Source organism: Piliocolobus tephrosceles, unplaced genomic scaffold (genome assembly GCF_002776525.5).
Source record: "Piliocolobus tephrosceles isolate RC106 unplaced genomic scaffold, ASM277652v3 unscaffolded_1150, whole genome shotgun sequence".
Taxonomy (NCBI): domain Eukaryota; kingdom Metazoa; phylum Chordata; class Mammalia; order Primates; family Cercopithecidae; genus Piliocolobus; species Piliocolobus tephrosceles.
The window spans coordinates 37,999-46,577 of record NW_022292644.1 but is presented as its reverse complement, the minus strand read 5'-3'; the positions used below and the strand labels follow the sequence as shown (position 1 = coordinate 46,577).

The 8,579-nt window shown below is 37.0% G+C and overlaps 1 pseudogene; it reads right to left on the bottom strand.

Annotated features, from left to right (window-relative positions):
* Positions 1 to 1,269: 1,269 nt before the first annotated feature.
* LOC113220424 lies at positions 1,270 to 6,476 on the bottom strand (annotated as a pseudogene).
* Between the last annotated feature and the right edge of the window lie 2,103 nt (positions 6,477 to 8,579).

Genomic DNA, 8,579 nt, shown 5'->3' with positions numbered 1-8,579 from the left:
CTCCACCCATAAGCCAAGGAGTGCAGATGCAAATCGATTTGTTAGGGCTGCATAAATGAAAGAAGGACTTCGCCAACACACTAAGTTTTTTCAACAATTGATTGTATTCTTTCAATATTTGCAAGTATTGATCTTTTGGAAATGTTTAATGAGATTTCTTAAATAATTTTGTATTCAATTTATGCCCAGGTCACTTTGCTATCATACATTTATGTGCTGCATTTTTATGAATAGACATTTTCTCAAATTTCTGAACTATTTTGCTAAACTACGTGTTAAGAGTTTTTCTAGAGGTCCCCCTTTTTGACTCACTTCTCTGATGAGAAATCTATCAGGATTCTCCACAGTAATTTTCAAGTTTGATAGCTGCACAATGTGAGAAACTTAATGTCAACTAAGAAAGAAATTACCACTAAAGAATCTTCTCCTCTCAAGATGCTAACCGTGTTTTGTCCAGTGTGAAATCTCACATGTGCCACAAGTGTTACTCTGTGAAGAAAGGATTTCTCATGATTTTTCAAGGCATAACTTCTCCAGTAAGAAGTGTTTGGTATTCCAAGAGAATTCATTGCCCGTGGAAAGACTTTCCCTTCTTATTTAGCTTATAAAGGATTTCCTCTCTTATTTTCCGTTTTAGCAGCATTTTACCGTTGTGTTTTTTTGTGAACATCAAGCCTAGTGCTTGGCTGAATGTTTATTCACAGAAAATACAAATAAAGGGTTCATCCAAGTAAAGTTTTCTTATGTTATTTGACAACCAATTGCACACAAAAACATTTTCACACTGAACGCAGAGCTAGAGATTCTCTAGCTGAAAGTCCCACACGTTTTAAGTTATTAAAACTGTTGCTGAAGACTTTTAGTTTATTATGTTGACAGTTTCAGCTCTCTCGTGTCATTTATGATCAGGTCACTCACAAGTCTTTGGTACACACATGTCGTACAATTTGCCTTCCATATGAATTTATTGATGTGGGCTGAAGAATAAAGGTAACTGAAGTAACGTCCATGTTGATTACAGTAATTCTGCAAAATGTGAGTCCTTTGGCATGTTTAGATGTCACAACTACAGCTGAAGTCTCTTCCATATTCCTTACATTCGTCATTCCTAACACCATGTCATCTAAAGTCAGAATATGTTCTGAAGACATTTATGATTTTCTCTCCAGGGTGAATTTTCTGATGTTATTTAAGATTAGTACATTGACTGAAGGCTTTCCCACATAAATGGCATTCATATGGCTTTTCTCCTGTGCATGTTCTCTCATATCATCTAAGGTAAGAAGATAGACTGAATGCTTTCCCACATAGAAGACAAGCACGTGGTTTCTCTTCAGTCTGAATTCTTTTGTGTCCTCTAAAGCCAGAGCCTTGAGAAAAGACTTTCCCACTTTTATCACATTCATAACGCTTTTATCCGAGGTGAGTTCTCTCATGTCTTCGAAGGTTAAAGGATTGAATAAAGCCTTTCCCACACTGATGACACTTGTACGGTCTCTCTCCCGTGTGAGTTTTCTCATGTCTTCTAAGGTGACAACACTGAGTGAAGGATTTTCCACATAGATGACTTGCATAGGGCCTCTCTCCGGTGTGAGTCATCTTGTGCCATCTAAGGTGAAAGCAATTAGTATAGGCCTTTTCACATATATTACATTGATATGATTTACCTTTAGTATGAATTCGTTTATGTGGTTTAGGGGACAACTGATTACTAAGGGATTTTCCACATTGTTTGCTGATGTAGGGTTTTGTTCCACTCTGAGTTAACAAACACTGAGTCATTGTGGAACTGTGAGTGCAATCTTCTCCCAAATCATTACATTCAAAGGGATCCTCCAGAATGAGAGAGTTCTCCTTTAGGGACTAAGATTAAAAGCTCTTAATGATTTACCAACATACATCTATATATTCATTTCACCACCTTTGAATCCTAGACCAACCATTCAGTGGTAGAGCCCAGTTGAAATCTTTCCAATGTTACTTGTATGAAAGGAAATTAAATTTTGGCAACTCAAACTCATTTAACCAAAGGGAGAAATCAAGCTGGGAACAGGGTCACACAAACCTGCCTCCCCCTTCAGGTTCCTAAATAATATGGCTACAAGAGGAAAAGCTACATGCCTCCCCCATATTTTGCCCACAAGGAAATTCCTCATGAGCTGTTAAAATGACACCATGGCAATGCAAACTGATAGCTTGTCTTTCCAGGTGCAGTCATCCCCAGTTCACCAGACACAAATGCATATCCGCTTGTTTCCCTGCCCCATTTTGCCTATGTTGTCTTATGTAAAATGCAGCTTTCCTGCATTATTCCTCTGCCTCATTTGTTTATGTCATCTCATGTAAACAAAATCCAGATTCACTGAGCCAGAAAAATGCATGAATGACTATGTTTTTCTACCCACCTTTTACATGAAAATTGTGTACTTCTCAATATCCCACCCTTTCCCCCTTTAAATTTAGGAAAAATCACCTTTGGAGAAAGATATACACCTGTCCCCCAGGTGCATGTCCTTAACTCTGGTAAATAAATCTCCTAAAATGATTGAGACTTGTCTCATCATTTTTCTTGATTGACACTTGCATACACATTATCTCCTACAGACACAGATTTTTTCTCTTTTGTAAGATCCCAACTGCAGAGTTATTCCATTAATTGTGATGATATCAATATCTTTCAAAGTCTGAGCATAAGCAATGTATATGCACTTGTTCTATTTTAAAGATCTCATGTTATGGTTTAGAACACAGCTCACTTTATTCACTGAATTCAAAGTATCAATTTTTTTTTTTTTTTTTTTTGCTTAGAAAGCACATAATGCCAGCCTAATTACACTCGGGTGACTGTGTGTCATTACTAACTTAACCCATTACCAGGTCTTTAACTTCGATGAGTGGTGTACACAGCTATAAAACTCACCATTGTCATACCGGTGGATGCGTCTTTTCTGACAGGATGCATGGATATCGTGTGTTTTCTGTTAAGGACACTTTCCTTGTCTGAAATAATTGAAAAATAAATTGTTACCTTGGTATTATGGTAACAAAATTGTTTGAAAAATCCCAAGGCCCATTTGCTTTTCTTCAAAAATTGACACTTAGATGTGGCAAATGTGTCAAATGAAGAAAATACTTCAATAGAAGAAACAGATTGTACAGCGTCAGCAATTAGAAAAGAGTTTTAAAATTAAAATGTGAAAGGAGTTACAATGGAGATGAGATATCAGGCAGGTAAATAAATAGAGGGATAGTCTTCACAGGGCTATCGGGAAAAGAGTCAGCATGTGATAGTTTAACCCCAACAAGTACATGAATTATCCTTTTCCCGAAAGTAAAAGAAAAGGCAAGAGGACACAAGAGTAGCATCGGACATATGAACAAAGTGATAATAACATCTAAGGAATTCTGCTCCAGTAGCTTAACCTACATTTTAGAAATTACCACTCATTTAATAAAACTGCTAATTACTATTTGACTGATATTATTCATTGACAAAGCACCTCCTGCTATTAGAGAACAGGACCCTGTTGCTTACCCAGATTCTGGCCTTGGAGAAATTCTCTTCCTTCCCGCCAGGGCTCTTTTCCTTGCTCCAGCTGCAAAATCACATAGGATTTGCTTGTCTGTACCCTGTTAGTGGAACAGTACTGGTGTTTTGAGTTCACTGTCAATAAATGTGCATTATCACCAACTGTAAGGCAGGCTATCAAGGAAGAATAAAAACACTGAGGGTCAGCTCAGGCCACAAGACCTAGAACACAGAAAACTCCCCAGGATTTTTCTGACGCAACGTGAGACTTGAAAATAAATCCAAACGAAAGGTCCACCGGGAAAAGGAAATTTGAAACAATCAGGACCTATGAATGCTGAGTCCATGCCTAAGTCCCAAGACACAATGCATAATACACAGTCTTTTCAGAAAGAGATTAATTAAATCTCTGCACAGTATGTTTATTATTATTCTCAGGCAGAACATAAAAAAAACATTTGATATACAAATATAAATGGTGTTCTATACAGAAAAGATACTGCTATTGTTTCCACTAATTGGTCTCAGCCTAAGCATAGCGACTAAAGCAGAAGAGTTATTTAGAAAATATTTAATTTAATACATTGAAAATATTCATTAAGTTCCCAGGTCTGTTCTGAGTACTAGAGACTGAGTACCAAGGAAACCATGAAATCCTTGTCAAGATTACATTCTAATTGAGTGACAAACTAAATAAAACAAAATAAAATAAAATAAAGATACTTCTTTCAGGCAGGTTTAGAGAGCTCAAACTTTTTTCAGATAAGATCTGTGAGAGAATCAGAGAAGAGATTAGAGTGAGATATGGGGAAGCTGTTCCAACACTTATTGAATGAATGAGTCAATGTGTGTCTACATACATATGTGAATGTTGAGGGACTCACCAAGGGACACCAGGTGACTGACGTTTTCCAGCATTACATCTCTGTACAGCTTTCTCTTGGATGTGTCCATCATGGCCCACTCTTCCTGGGTGAAGTCAGTAGGTACATCTTCAAAAGTCACTTTCTTCTAAAATATCACAGATGTTTTAGTTTAGACAGAGAATCCCTTTTAATGTCCAGAGGAGGAAGGCTGAGATGACATAGGTAGGACCTGCGTATGCAGAACACTCAGTGTTTTAGGTTCCAGCCAGTTCATTCTCAATACTAAGCTGGTATCTGCCTTTCAGATTCACTCACAGAGACATACCCACTCTTAATCCATTAAACTTTACTATAAAGAAATATCGCATGGGGTGTGGAATAATATAGCCCAGATAATTTTCAGTAATGAGTTAATCACCTGTACATAACTGATGATAAAATTTTCACTTGCACTTTCATAAATAAAACAAATTTACTATGAATTTCAAGTAAATTACAGATTTGTCACAAGGCCAATAACCATGATTTACTACTTTTTAAACATGACCGTGATTAAATAAATTATTTCTCTGGATGAACCACAGGTTTCTCACCAATCAAATGGTTAAAAGACCTATTATGTGCTTTGAATAATCTAAAGAAGTAACAGAAAATATGTTTCCTATCTAGCAAATATTTATTAAATACAGGTCATTGGTCCCTTATTCCTTAAAAAGTTAGAAAGTAATGAACCAGGCTCCAGCATTCTTCAAAACTGAAGAAGTTTTACGCAGAATATAGGATTCAATTCATATATATAGTCACTCTAATGTTATGTAATTCAGGTGTTCAGGGCAAGGCTTAAAGAGAGTCCAGCAGCACAAGACGAGACCGCTGAGGCTGCTATACTGAGGAAGTCTTAGTCTGATGATTCCTGTGATATGAAGCCTCCTGTTCTCAACTTTCTCTGGGCAATCCAAACATCAGTTATCACTGTCTCTCTTTTAACTTTACCTTGTCACTTTGCTTGCTCAAGGCTAAAAAGGCCTCTTTACTGTTTTATTTTTTCTAACCAGCCCTTATAAAGCATTTCCACAGAACCCTAAATTGTACTCGATCTACTATATTCCTTCTCCTGGGTGTGCAACCATAATTAAGTAATTGTATTTCTTATATGTTACTTTCAGTTACCAGAAGGCAAAAAGGTTAATTATCAAAAGGTAAAACGAATGGGGATAAGAATAATAATGACTTCTTTAGTTGTCCTTTTGCAAAGTTTTTAAAAGCACAAATATATTTTATCAAACCCTCCTTTTCCCTCAACCCTGTGCAGCTCTTGCCCAAGGCCTATCACACGGGCCTATTGAACTTAGCTGCTAGAACATCAGCCTCATTATTGGGCTGTGATCTTCTGCTCTTCACGCATCTCTATTGCCTGCATTCATCACAATCCTAAGTCTATTTCAGCCAACAGTACAGTTAATGGCTCAATTATTTCCCTGTGAGGTTATAGGATGGATAGAAGAAAAAGAAATACATAAATGAGACCTCTCATGTCTTTTTTTTGTAAATAGCCTGAATAGGGGCTGGAATAAGGTAGTGTAATATCAGAAATTATATTGATAATTTAGGAATCTTTGACACATGATACCCAACCTAGAGTCCTCAGAAAACTTAATTGGAGGCCGGATACATGAAAGTCTTCTGATTGCACTCGGAACACCCAGGCTGGGTGGGTTTTGCATCATAAAAACAAACAAACAAAAAGAATAAAAATGAAACACCCATGCAAACTGGAGAAAACTGCCCATTTGCCAGCAATATGGGTCTAATTTCAGTAGAAAGAGGCATCCGCTACTCACTAGTAAATGCATTGTCAAGAACTCAGTTTCTCTCTGTCTTCTTCTGGATTTCCACTTGCAGACACTTCAGGCACTAAGAAAAGCTGAGGTTGGAGAAAGAACACGTGAGACACCAGCCTTGCACACAATTTTCAGATCAACCTGTGATGAAAAGCCAGACCTTCACTGAAGTGTGACACCACCTGCACCACAGCCGAACCAACAGACACAAACACGCAGAGGCCTCTCCTCTTTTCCCATGGTCAAAATTAGGAAGCCTATGACTACGGTTGCTGACAAAGAAGGAACACAGATAGCTTGTGAATGAGAACATGAAAAGCACTGAGTTTTGTATGTTAATTGACACAAGTCCAGATATTCAATTCCCTCCCTGATTTTACAATACAGGGATCCCTGACTCTGCCCACATGTGGGATATGATTTCCACCTGTAGATAAACACTGTGGGATTTCTCAGATTTTATTATCCCAGCTTTATGTCCTAGCAATGTTTCTCCAACACCAATCACAGCCTTCTGAAGCCTTACTCCACTTTTACTTTCTCTCAAGTTCGACTTTTGTATTTCCCCTTGGAACTCGGAAATCAATCAAGTAAGAATCTGTTTTAGGGTCCAGCACAGTTGCTCTCACCTGTAATCCCTGCACTTTGGGAGGCCAAGGCAGGTGAATCACCTGAGGTCAGGAGTTCGAGAGCAGCCTGGCCAAAATGGTGAAACCCCATTTCTACTAAAAATACACAAATTAGCTGGGCATGGTGGTGCTTGCCTGTAATGCCAGCTACTCAGGAGGCTGAAGCAGGAGAATCTCTTGAACCCAGGAGGCAATTACAGTGAGCCGAGATCCTAACACTGCACTACAGCCAGGGCAACAGAGCAATACTCTGTATCAAAAAAAAAAAAAAAAAAAAAAAATCTGTTTTAGGATGGGGATAATCAATTCAGGAATTTATTTCACTTGGAGGGTCAACACTCCCATCCTGCTGATCTAGGCCTTAAAATCCCCTGCATCAGAAATTCACAGGAGTACCCTGGGCCACGGTGTTTCTGTCCTGTGTATACAGTCACAATCCTCTAGGATCCTCAGAAAATACACAATGACTTAGGGCTGAGAGAAATTTAGCAGCTCAATCTGATATTTTACTAAGGTGGTATCTAAAATTCTTGCAATCATGGTTTATATTAGTCTTTGTTAGTTGTAATATCTCTGATTATCATGATACATATTTGCTGAGAAATACCGATGTCCATGTGCATATTCATACATAGAAATGTAGGTATATAGATACATAAGTTTATATGAATGCGTGTGTTTGAGACAGAGTGAAAACATGTATGGATTATTTCCCTGCTAAAAATATAAAATAATTAAATATATTTTATGTACAAATGATAATTATGTGTCATCAACAAAAAATTAAGTGACCCATTTGTACATAAAGTCCAGGAAAAATAAAAAGAGTAACTTTGTATTAATTGTGACATTGTGCTTACAGATATACATAAATTTCCTTATTTTACCCTTACAATAACCCTGCTGATTATAGTTTATTTATCAGTTTCATAAATGATCAACACCGTTTGAAAAATATGACAAAATTACAAAACTAGAAAATGACACAGCAATATTTTTAATTATATTCTGCCTTGTCACTGCCTCTTCTTGGTTTTTTACAAAATTACTCCCCTAACCAAGGTTCTCTATGATTCTGGGGACTCCAGGATTTAGACCCCAGTTCCCAAACTTCACTGTGTCTGTTTTTACTGCCATAATTCAATGCACATTTACACACTTCAACAAGCACTTTTCAATATCAGCTTTTTTCTTATTCCTTGGACTATTTCCTACATCTGTTCATCAAGACTCCAGTAACATATGACTCCATCTGCCTGTCCCTTCCATGAATGTACCTGACAGTACATGTATTATGTAGTCTATCATTCAAGCAGAACAGATATTCCTTCCAAAAAATAAGGTATTAGACAATGTCTACAAAGCTTCAGTGAAACCAGCTGTAACCCTTAATATTATTACCATGTAAAGTCTTCCTCGAATATCAAAATAAGATTTGGACTTTAGGGAATATTTGTGTGTGATTGTAACCCAAACATGAAGTAAAGTAATTTAAATGGTCATATACAGACTGTGTCAGGGACAAAAAAGGACACATCTTATAAGAAAATGAAAGCACACTTATTTCATTAAGGACTCTTGTGTGGAACTATAAAAACTCTTTCAAGATACAGAGATTAAATATATTTCAAAACACATACATACACAAGCAATCTTTAGGATAAATTTTTAAAAACTTATATTATGGATCTAAAATTTTCATTATTTTATGGAA